This window comes from Lissotriton helveticus, chromosome 4_1, assembly GCF_964261635.1.
Source record: "Lissotriton helveticus chromosome 4_1, aLisHel1.1, whole genome shotgun sequence".
NCBI lineage: Eukaryota > Metazoa > Chordata > Amphibia > Caudata > Salamandridae > Lissotriton > Lissotriton helveticus.
In genome coordinates this window covers 1,797,335,222-1,797,348,909 of record NC_136063.1, presented here as the reverse complement: position 1 = coordinate 1,797,348,909, position 13,688 = coordinate 1,797,335,222, and positions in this window count along the sequence as shown.

Below are 13,688 nucleotides of genomic sequence, written 5' to 3'. Positions count from 1 at the left end.
CCATCATCACACTCTTCTTTGTAAACATGGTTAAATTGGCATGCACCTAAATAGCATATTTAATTTCCTCATATGTCCCTAGTACCCGCACCCAGGGCCAGTAAATTAATGACTAGTAGTGGGCTGGTGCACTCATTTTGTCACCCACTGCAGTAGCCCTGCAAAGCATGTCTCCAGACCTGCCATTGCAGCTTGGGGGTGCAGTTTTAAAGGGCCATTTTGACCTGGCAAAATAAACCTTTTTCTAGGCAAAAACCTATAGAGCCGTAAGGTCCATAGAGCAGGGCTCTTGGTATTTAAAAGTAGGACAGATATATTTCATTTTTTACATGTCAAGGCACTGAAAAACTTCCAAAGTTGTTTTTTACTCTGGCAAGGTTGGCTCTCCCATAGGGTAACACTAGCTTGCACTATTACAGTTAATAAGAGTTCACTTCAGTTTGGGAATCATTAGAAACATATTTGAAGAACTCATTTTAATAATAAAAAATAATAATGAATATAACATAATGGTCATTTAACATTTTATTTTACTATTTTAAAAATTACACTTTTAGAATATTTCCTGACAGTGTCCTGTTGTCAACTGTCCCCTGATGGCTCCCCTGTGCTAAGATGTGTAATTCTTCAAGACAGTGGACAAAGACCTCTGGGGACAGGATCTTCTCCCTTGAAAGGATGGCCTGGGGACTATGCCCAGCCCCTTCCTGAATTTCAAAGGATGCCTACCATGTCACTGGCAGATGAATCTCCCACCTAGGCCTAGTTTAGAAGGGTGGACAAAGGATTGCCTTATACTCACAGTCTGGCACTGGAATAAAAATTGTCCCCACAGTTCTGAATCTGCCTGCCTTTTTAAAACTATGTAAAACAGTAACATTTCTAATTATTACTCATGAATGAAATTATATGCAACAAAATCTCTGTAACATTTTTTTAATTACATTGTAAAAAATAAAATGTTAAACGTACATGCAGCCGCGGGCCGTGGAGGGAGTTACGGTGGGGCAGGGAGGCGGGGAGGGGGAGGGGCGGGGTGGAGGGTGCTAAAAACAGGCATATGGATCTTAGCATGTAAGTACACAATTTAATTAATAAAACAAAATTTGTAGCGCGCACAGCATTGCTTTTTGCCATGCAGTGCGCCCTACCCCACTTTGTTTCAGTTCCACATTCTTCACGACCAGTGTAAGACTACTCAACAGAGTACTTAATGAACTGCTGTGTGACCAGGCCTGGTCTATGCCTGACAGTTTCACAAATGTGAGAGACCACCCCTTGAAGTCTCTACTTTCTGCTCAAGGCACTGAGGATCTGATTGAAGTGCCTATAGGTGTGTCTGGTGAGAGAGTGAAGGAGCATTCCTGTCCCGATCAGAAGCTCTAGTGCCCATCCCGGGCCCAGTGTTGGCGTTCTGGTGGCATGACTTTGTGGAAAATCATGTGCTGGGAAAGGACGGCTATGGTGGGGCTGTGTAGCTTTAAACTATTCCAAGATGGCTGCTGTGATAACCAAATGCAGGAAGTGCTCAGCACAACGAGGATGCAAGTATTGAACTGGTATTTAAATGTCCAGGAAACACGGGCGGGTATCTGTTATTTTGGATTTATGGAGAGTGCAAGCAACTCAGTGGCTCTGTGGACTTTCTCCTGTTTGGCCCGGGCCTCAATCAATTTGGTGTTTTTCATTTTTGGCCGTACTCCGTTAAGTGGACATTTAACAGACAGAAAGATACAGACACAACCAGTCACTCATCCATGCATTCACTGAGACACCTAATCATTCAATTTTATAGTCAGTCATCCACACACTGAATCATCCAATGAGGTACTCATAAATCCACTGATTCACCAATGCACCTTAGCATTTATATATATTTAACACTCATAAACTTTTTAAAAACACTCACAAACAATGGATGATGTCATCAGTGATGTTATTTGAGATGCTGTCAAGGATGTCACTGACAATGTCACAAGAGATGTAATATGTGAGGTCATAAGCAGTGCATTGCGGGGGCGTGAGTAACTGCCAAATTTCACTGGTTTTGTACGAATGAAAAATGACTGTAAAAACAACGTCCCTGTAACCTTTGTTTTTTTCAGTGGATTCCTAAAGCTTTTGTTAATTCTATTTCTTAACTACAACGTCCCTGTAACATTTGTTTTATCAGTGAATTTCTAAGGTTTTTTGAATGCTAATCCCTAACTATAACATTCCTGTAACCTTTGTTTTTTACCGTGAATGTCTATATTTTTTTAACTGGTAACCCCACTTGCAGAGTGGTAGCAAAAGGGGGCTCGGACTCTAGCCAGTTCTCGGGAATCCCGCTGTGTTGGACTTACAGGAGGTACTAGGATGGCTCCTTGGCCCCCAAGGTCCCTCAGGAGTAAAGTGGACTTCATTCCCCAATCAGCAGTGCACCACCAGCCGCATTTGTAGAGTGGTGGAGAAAGGGGGCATGGCCTCCGAACACCTCTTAGCAATCCTGGTGTATGGGACTAACAGGAGGGGTAGTTGGCCACCAAGGATGTCCCTGGGTCCCAACTACTCCTAGTTTTATTTCCAGTAAGTCCTACACAGTGGGATTGCTGAGACATTGTAGGAGGCCATGACCCCTTTCTCCACCACTCTGAAAATGCAACTTGTTGGACTTACTGGAGGTAAAAGGAGGTTGTATTGGCCCCTAAGGACCATAGCAGCCAAGGGGACTTCATCCACCACCCAGCAGCGCCAGAAGGAGCGTTTGTAGAGTGGTGGAGAAAGGGGGCAGGGCCATGGTGATTTGCTGACTTTTTTTTCTCTATCTTTTAGGAAGGGGGCTGTGTGTTCCCCCTTCCCTGGACCATTTTATGCCCCAGGGAACTCATGCCCCGGGACGTGGCCCATTTTACGTCTTATTAAAAAAAAGACAGGGAGTGCACGTGGCTCGGCTCCCAGGCCAATTTGGGCCCTGGGGACTCCTGGCCAGGCCTTCCTTTATTTATTTTTTGAAACAGGGAGGGGACCAGCAAGGCCATCCTCCTTAGGCCAATTTTGGGCCCGGGACTCCATCCCCCTGGGCCAGGCATTTTTTTTTTTTTAATTGAGCAAGAGGGCTAGCGCCGTACCCCTTCCCGGGCTAATATTGCTCCGGGGTCCCCATCCGCTGGGGCATGGCCAATGGGGTGGGGTCCGGGGGGGGCCCTACTGCCTCCTGCAGGAGCTGGCATTGCTTTTGGACACAGGGAGCTACAAACATGCACCTCTCTCTGTCCAAAAGCAATTCTGCTCTGCTTGATGAAAGCAAGAGCATTTTTACTGCTCTCGCTACCATGAGCCATAGCAAATTGCAATATCTTAGGGGTGGGCACCCGGGGACATAGCTGGAGCCAGCCCTGGAAGGTGACAGTCCCGAGGCCCATCCACGGCCCCCTTCAACAAAATTAAGCCCCAGAGAGGTGGTTTTCACGAGACTGTGTTGGGGGTATGGAGCCCCCAGGCACATTATTTTTAAATATAGCCCCGTGGTGTTGGCAGTCAGGGGTGCCGGGTGCCCCCTGCATTTCCTTTGTCTTTAGCCCTGGGGAGGTGGCGGGCACTGGATCTGTGGGGGGCCAACTTGGAACCCCCTTAATTTATTTATTTTTTGCCCCCAGACCTGTCCCACCCTGGGGCTAATTAATCGAAGAGCAGGAACCCACGCTTTGTTTCAATTTTTGGCTGGAATCATAGATTCACAGCGATACCTGCCAAAATATTTGTTTTAAAAATGTTTTGTTTTTTTACCCTGGGGCTCCCTGAAGACGCCTAAGGGGTGAGGATGTTTTTACCCTGCCCCCTTTCTTTTATTTTTCAACAATTTTTCTTGTGACTATGTACAACTGTGTCACAAGATGGCTGCCAACACTCTTGGTTTGAAGTGTTGACAGCCAATCAGATCCCAGGCATGAGATCGAGAGGGTTCATGGATCCACCACGGCTACCGTTGTATATCTGAGTAATCTTTAAATTTCTCAGCAACTACTGAACTGATTTATACCATTTAACAAAAAGAGTGCTTTCTGGACCAAGAGCTACCTTTCTGCCAAATTGGATGTCAGCAGTTCGTGCTGCAGCCGTGTCTAAAGTTTCCCATGGAAATTAACATGGAGAAAAAGCGTCTTGGGACTCTCCTTTTTTCTCGGCCCCTGCTTGAAGAATCATCCCAAAATTTTCAAGACAGCAGCTGAAGTGACTGCACCAATATTTTTGAAAAATTCACGAACATTCGTCAAACAACGGCAAAGTTATTGGCAAAACAAAAAAAGATATATATATATATATGTAAATATATATGTAAATATATATACATATTACCTACTGGCAATAGCCAGTAGGTATATATAGTTAGGATTTTTTTCCTATGGGATTTTTGAAAATTCTATGTCGAATAACTTTGGCGTTTGAGGACAGAAATGGCTGAAATTTTCAGGAAAATGGAACATTTTGTTTCTGAGCAGCCCCTGAAAATTTGGGGGGGTTTCGTCAAGGGGGGGCCGAGAAAAAAGGGGGGTCCCAAAACGTGCTTTTCCCATGCAATTTTCCATAGGGCGGTTGGCCTCACTTTTAGCCCGAACGGCTGAATGGATTTACACCAAACTTGCCAAAATTGTAGGGACTGGTAGCCCGATGTGCCTTTGCTATGTTTCAAGATATATGCTCCAGTGGTTTTTACGAAAATTAACTTTGAAAAATATATATTGGGCTACATTGGGCTATATATATATGTTGGAGCCCAAATGTAGCCCAATGTAGCCCAATGTAGCCCAATGTAGCCCAATGTAGCCCAAAGATGGCCACCAGAGACAAAAAAAAACAAATGTAGCCCAAATATCAGCCAGATGTAGCCCAACTATAGCCCAATGACAGAATGTCCCAGAGTGTTCTAAAGAACAACTAGAGTGCTAACAGTCCTACTTATTACAAAGGTATGGCACACCTGAAGCCATCTTGATTGGAATAAAGTGGTAACTCTTAAAACATTTAATTTAAAAAGGAACAAAATGAGGGGGTTCATTTTGCCATAGAAAGTATGATTAGCGAATATATGACGAAATCCCGCATACCATCAGTCCGCATACCATCAGTCCGCAAAACAAATCCCGCATGTACTATTAGGCCGCAAATTAAAATAACGAAAACTTTTAGAACGAATATGCCTTTAGCATACACTAAACAACTAAACTACCCTAAACCCTAAAACACTACCCCCAGCATGACCCTATACTACACAAACACTACAACACTACCCTAAACCCTAAAACACTACCCCCAGCATGACCCTACACTACGCAAATTAATTAATTAATTAATTAATTACACTACGCAAACACTACAACACTACCCTAAACCCTAAAACACTACCCTCAGCATGACCCTACACTACGCAAACACTACAACACTACCCAAACCCCTAAAACACTACACCCCAGCATGACCCTACACTACGCAAACACTACAACACTACCCTAAACCCTAAAACACTACCCCCAGCATGACCCTACACTACGCAAACACTACAACACAACCCTAAACCCTAAAACACTACCCCCAGCATGACCCTACACTACGCAAACACTACAACACTACCCTAAACCCTAAAACACTACCCCCAGCATGACCCTACACTATGCAAACACTACAACACTACCCTAAACCCTAAAACACTACACCCCAGCATGACCCTACACTACGCAAACACTACAACACTACTCTAAACCCTAAAACACTACCCCCAGCATGACCCTACACTACGCAAACACTACAACACTACTCTAAACCCTAAAACACTAAACCCCAGCATGACCCTACACTACGCAAACACTACAACACTACCCAAAACCCTAAAACACTACACCCCAGCATGATCCTACACTACGCAAACACTACAACACTACCCTAAACCCTAAAACACTACCCCAGCATGACCCTACACTACGCAAACACTACAACACAACCCTAAACCCTAAAACACTACCCCCAGCATGACCCTACACTGCGCAAACACTACAACACTACCCTAAACCCTAAAACACTACACCCCAGCATGACCCTACACTGCGCAAACACTACAACACTACCCTAAACCCTAAAACACTACCCCCAGCATGACCCTACACTACGCAAACACTACAACACTACCCTAAACCCTAAAACACTACCCCCAGCATGACCCTACACTGCGCAAACACTACAACACTACCCAAAACCCTAAAACACTACACCCCAGCATGACCCTACACTGCGCAAACACTACAACACTACCCTAAACCCTAAAACACTACCCCCAGCATGACCCTACACTACGCAAACACTACAACACTAACCTAAACCCTAAAACACTACCCCCAGCATGACCCTACACTACGCAAACACTACAACACTACACAAAACCCTAAAACACTACCCCCAGCATGACCCTACACTACGCAAACACTACAACACTACCCAAAACCCTAAAACACTACCCCCCAGCATGACCCTACACTACCCAAACACTACAACACTACCCAAAACCCTAAAACACTACCCCCAGCATGACCCTACACTACACAAACACTACAACGCAACCCTAAACCCTAAAACACTTCACCCCAGCATGACCCTACACTACGCAAACACTACAACACTACCCTTAACCCTAAAACACTACCCCCAGCATGACCCTACACTACGCAAACACCACAACACAACCCTAAACCCTAAAACACTACCCCCAGCATGACCCTACACTACGCAAACACTACAACACTACCCTAAACCCTAAAACACTAGCCCCAGCATGACCCTACACTACGCAAACACTACACCACTACCCAAAACCCTAAAACACTAGCCCCAGCATGACCCTACACTACGCAAACACTACAACACAACCCTAAACCCTAAAACACTACCCCCAGCATGACCCTACACTACGCAAACACTACAACACAACCCTAAACCCTAAACACTACCCCCAGCATGACCCTACACTAATCAACCACCACAACTCTACACTACACTAACACAACACTACACTACACAACACTACACTACACAATAACTAACCCACGAAAAAATTAACACAAACCCACTTACCTCTCTCGTCATCGTGGTTTTCACAACGCAAATGCATTTACCATACATGCCTTTAAAACGTAATTCTTTGTAAAGGCATGCATGATAAATGCACATGCGTTTTGAAAAAATGCGGGATAATGGTATGCGAGGTCAATGACCTTGCGGGATAATGGTATGCGGACTAAAAATGCGGGAAAATGGCTGCAAACCATGATTAGCAGCAGACTTCCCTGGTGAGCACTAGCTTTACTACAGTGATCTAATGATCAACTAGAGTGCTAACATTCAGAATTTATGGCAAATGTGTGACACATCTGAATGCCTTCTTGATAGAACCAAAGTAAACAAGCATTGAAAATGCAATAGATCTCGCCCTTGTTTAAGTTAAAGCCATTCTGTTTGTAATGAGGTGGCTTTTTAGCTTTGCTTTTATTAGTGTTTTTAAAACTTTCATGTAAATAACATGCATATGTATGCATATATGTATATGTATGCATGCATTTATATTTATATAGATATGCAGATTATATATGTTTATATATGTATATTACCTACTGGCGATAGCCAGTGGGTATATATAGTTAGGATTTTTTCTCTATGGGATTTCTGAGAATTCTATGTCTAATAGCTTTGGCGTTTGTGGACGGAATTGGCTGAAATTTTCAGGAAAATGGCACATTTTGTTGCTGAGCAGCCCCTGAAAATTTGGGGGGGTTTCGTCAAGGGGGGGCCGAGAAAAAAGGAGGGTCCCAAAACGCATTTTTCCCATTCATTTTTCCATAGGGCGGTTGGACTCACTTTTAGCTCGAATGGCTGAATGGATTTACATGAAACTTGGCAAAATTGTAGATATGGTTTGCCCGACGTGCCTTTGCTATGTCTCAATATATGTGCTCCAGTGGATTTTGAGAAATTAACGTTTACAAAAATATATATATCTGTGACAGCGCTCCGGTTAGCGCCCCGGTTCGCGTACCTGACGCGTAACGGAACTTCGCGAAGCGAAGCTGATTGGCTCTCCGGTGTCTGTCAACATTCTAAACAGTCCGGAGCGGCCGCCATCTTGTCTCTCGGTAGGATCGAGAGACAAGATGTGGTGAAAAACGAAGGGGGAAATGAAGGAAAGGGGGCAAGGTAGACCCCTCCTGACCCCCTAGGATTGATGAGGGGGATATTAAAGTGCCCCGCGGGGCAAAAAAAAAAAATATATATTTTTTTGTGATTTTACGCCGTAGAGGCGCATCCCGGTACGCGAACTGGGCAGCTCACCGGGCATCTAACCGGGCAGCTAACCGGCAGCATAGCTGTCAACATTGTAAACAGTCCGGAGCGGCCGCCATCTTGTCTCTCGGTAGGTTCAAGAGACAAGATGTGGTGAAAAAAGAAGGGGGAAATGAAGGAAAGGGGGCAAGGTAAACCCCTCCTGACCCCCTAGGATTGATGAGGGGGATATTAAAGTCCCCCGCGGGGCAAAAAAAATAAAAAAATTGTTGCGATTTTTCGCGGTAGAGGCGCTTCCCGGTACGCGAACCGGGCAGCTAACCGGCAGCGTAACGGGAGTCCGCCATCTTGTGTTTTTGGAGCGTCCGGTTTGCGTACCGGGTAGCGTCCAGGTAAGCGTAACAAGGGGAAAACCAAGAGAAACAGTAAACAAAAAAATTAAGGGAATAGATTTCCAGCAAACTTGGCAAAATTGTAGGGACTGTTTGTTTGATGTGCCTTTGCAAGGCCTCAAGATATGTGCACGTGTGGATTTTGTCTAATTAAGGTTAAAAAAAATATATATCTGTAAGCGTGCTCCGGCACGCTTACGTTACGGGTTTTGTTTGCGCTGCAGAGCCGATACGTCACGGTTATGCAACGCGTCATGAGGCGTCTCACGTGGCTACGTGATACGTCACGTAATAAAGAATATATTTTACAGCTATAGATATTAGCTTTTAAAAAACCAATGAAATTCACTGAAAAAACCATAGGTTATAGACCATATATAGTTAGGAATTTGCATTTACAAAACCTTGAAAATTCACTGAAAAAACCATAGGTTAGAGACCATATATAGTTAGCTGGACATTTTATTGACATAAAACCAATGAAATTCCATATATAGTTAGTTGCACTAACTATATATCGCGCACCCGCAATCCACTGCTGATGATGTCACATATTACATCATTCATGACATGGTCAGTGACATCACTGATGACATCACTGATGACATCTCAAATGACATCACTGATGACATCACTGATGACATCTCAAATGACATCACTGATGACATCATGACACACCAATAACAGTTACTACATACGCACTCACTGATTCCTACGTCTACACACACATTCACTCATTCACCCATACAATCACTCATACATACAGTCACTCATTATTACAACACTATCATATGCACTCATACACCTATGAAGACACTCACACACTGCCACTCATCCATGGAGTTACTCACACACCTAGTCAGTCCTGTAAAGAATCAATCACACTTCTATTTCCTCATCTATACAGTTAAACACAGAACACCATACTTCAGTGACATCACTGATGACATCACTGATGACATCTCAAATGACATCACTGATGACATCTCAAATGACATCACTGATGACATCATGACACACCAATACCAGTTACTACATACGCACTCACTGATTCCTACGTCTACACACACATTCACTCATTCACCCATACAATCACTCATACATACAGTCACTCATTATTACAACACTATCATATGCACTCATACACCTAGTCAGTCCTGTGAAGAATCAATCACACTTCGATTTCCTCATCTATACAGTTAAACACAGAACACCATACTTTTTCACACATATACTAACACATACTTACTCTCTTATACAATCACTGATACAAGTACACATTGATATGCACAGAGTCACACACCTCCCAGCCAGCCACACACACACTCAGTCTTCCATACATCCACTCATTCTTCAATATGTAAAACATATTTAAACTTTACAAAAACACACAGACACTAGATGATGTCATCAGTGATGTCATCAGTGATGTCATTTGAGATGTCATCAGTGATGTCATCAGTGATGTCATTTGAGATGTCATCAGTGATGTCATCAGTGATGTCACTGACCATGTCATGAATGATGTAATATGTGACATCATCAGCAGTGGATTGCGGGTGCGCGATATATAGTTAGTGCAACTAACTATATATGGAATTTCATTGGTTTTATGTCAATAAAATGTCCAGCTAACTATATATGGTCTCTAACCTATGGTTTCAGTGAATATATATATATATATAACCTACTGGCGATAGCCAGTAGGTATATATAGTTAGGATTTTTTCTCTATGGGATTTCTGAAAATTCTATGTCTAATAACTTTGGCGTTTGTGGATGGAATTGGCTGAAATTTTCAGGAAAATGGCACATTCTGTTTCGGAGCAGCCCCTGAAAATTTGGGGGGGTTTCGTCAAGGGGGGGCCTAGAAAAAAGGGGGGTCCCAAACGCATTTTTCCCATTCATTTTTCCATAGGGCGGTTGGACTCACTTTTAGCTCGAACGGCTGAATGGATTTACATGAAACTTGGCAAAATTGTAGATATGGTTTGCCCGACGTGCCTTTGCTATGTCTCAATATATGTGCTCCAGTGGATTTTGAGAAATTAACGTTTAAAAAAAATATATATCTGTGACAGCGCTCCGGTTAGCGCCCCGGTTCGCGTACCGGACGCGTCACGGAACTTCGCGAAGCGAAGCTGATTGGCTCTCCGGTGTCTGTCAACATTCTAAACAGTCCGGAGCGGCCGCCATCTTGTCTCTCGGTAGGATCGAGAGACAAGATGTGGTGAAAAACGAAGGGGGAAATGAAGGAAAGGGGGCAAGGTAAACCCCTCCTGACCCCCTAGGATTGATGAGGGGGATATTAAAGTCCCCCGTGGGGCAAAAAATAAAAAATAAATTTCGCGGTAGAGGCGCTTCCCGGTACGCGAACCGGGTAGCTAACCGGCAGCGTAACGGGAGTCCGCCATCTTGTGTTTTTGGAGCACCCGGTTCGCGTACCGGGTAGCGTCCCGGTAAGCGTAACAAGGGGAAAACCAAGAGAAACAGTAAAAAAAAAATTAAGGGAATAGATTTCCAGCAAACTTGGCAAAATTGTAGGGACTGTTTGTTTGATGTGCCTTGCAAGGCCTCAAGATATGTGCACGTGTGGATTTTGTCTAATTAAGGTTAAAAAAAATATATATATCTGTAAGCGCGCTTACGTCACGGGTTTTGTTTGCGCTGCAGAGCCGATACGTCACGGTTATGCGACGCGTCATGAGGCATCTCACGTGATACGTCACGTAATAAAGAATATATTTTACAGCTATAGATATTAGCTTTTAAAAAACCAATGAAATTCACTGAAAAAACCATAGGTTATAGACGGATCACTGAAATAATATCGACTACCAAAATATCGACTACCCAAAATATCGACGAGAAAATATCTACAACCAAAATATCGAGTTTGTATGTACAAACAGGTAAGTACAAAAATATCGAGTACAAAATATCGTGTACAAAAATATAGTTGTAAAAAATTATCGACTTTAATAAAAACAATGTTTAATTACATTAATATAAAAAATTAATTACTAAAATATAATTAACAATACTTAAAATAACTTTTAATAATTAAATAATTAATGAAAGTAAAAAAATAATATTTTTTTAATCATATTTCTTAAAACATATATATATATAGTAACAAAATGTAATTAAATAATAGCCAATATTATTAACGTACAAATACAAAAGAGTAAAAATTACTATTCCCACTGTAAAGAGTGCAATAGTGGATATATGACGTTACAACGCAACTTTTACAACGCACTACCATTACAACGTAAGTATTGGTAAGTATATAATAATATTTTTTAATTTAAATTATTTAAAATTATTCAAATATAATTTAATTTAATTTCATAAAATTAAATGAATGTAAATTTAATTTTACTTTATTTTTACACTATGCCCATGTACCCCTGTACCCCAAAACTGACCCTGAACCCTAAAAAAACCCTTTACCCAAAAACCCAAAACTGACCCTGAACCCTAAAAAAACCCTTTACCCAAAAACCCAAAACTGACCCTGAACCCTAAAAATACACCTTTACCCAAAAACTAAAAACTGACCCTGAACCCTAAAAATACCCCTTTACCCAAAAACTAAAAACTGACCCTGAACAGTTAAAATACCCCTTTACCCAAAAACTAAAAACTGACCCTGAACCCTAAAAATACCCCTTTACCCAAAAACTAAAAACTGACCCTGAACCCTAAAAATACCCCTTTACCCAAAAACTAAAAACTGACCCTGAACCCTTAAAATACCCCTTTACCCACAAACTAAAAACTGACCCTGAACCCTAAAAATACCCCTTTACCCAAAAACTAAAAACTGACACTGAACCCTTAAAATACCCCTTTACCCAAAAACTAAAAACTGACCCTGAACCCTAAAAATACCCCTTTACCCAAAAACTAAAAACTGACCCTAAACCCTAAAAATACCCCTTTACCCAAAAACTAGAAACTGACCCTGAACCCTAAAAATACCCATTTACCCAAAAACTAAAAACTGACCCTGAACCCTAAAAAAACCCTTTAATTTAACATAATTAGCAATTAATCAATTAAATTAAATTAATTACCAATTACATTTTAATTAATTAACAAATATTATTTAATTACCAATTAATTAAATATTACTACCAATTCATACATTTACATATTTAATAAATAATAATTAAATTACTTCCCACCCTATTCCCCTATAAACCCACAACCCGCTACAGGAAATACATTATTTTAATTTACATAATTAGCAATTAATCAATTAAATTAAATTAATTACCAATTAAATTTTAAATAATTAACATATAATATTTAATTACCAATTAGTTAATTATTACTACCAATTAATAAATTTACATATTTAATTAATTATAATTAAATTACTTCCCACCCTATTCCCCTATAAACCCACAACCCGCTACAGAATAAAATTACACAATAATTTTAAAAAAATCATTAATTAAAAATAATTATAACATAAAATGACACTTTTCACACATATTATAACATAAAAACACTATAAATAATTACATATTATATAAAAAAAGATATTTTTTACTTTCGATATTATTTACAGTCGATATTACTTCAATTACCTTAAAAACGATATTTTGGCTGTCGATATTCTGTCCTGTCGATATTTTCTCCAAACGATATTTAAAACTCGATATTTTGTCCATTCGATATGGTGGAGTTGATATTATGTCTGTGCACCGTTATAGACCATATATAGTTAGGAATTTGCATTTACAAAACCTTGAAAATTCACTGAAAAAACCATAGGTTAGAGACCATATATAGTTAGCTGGACATTTTATTGACATAAAACCAATGAAATTCCATATATAGTTAGTTGCACTAACTATATATCGCGCACCCGCAATCCACTGCTGATCATGTCACATATTACATCATTCATGACATGGTCAGTGACATCACTGATGACATCACTGATGACATCTCAAATGACATCACTGATGACATCAC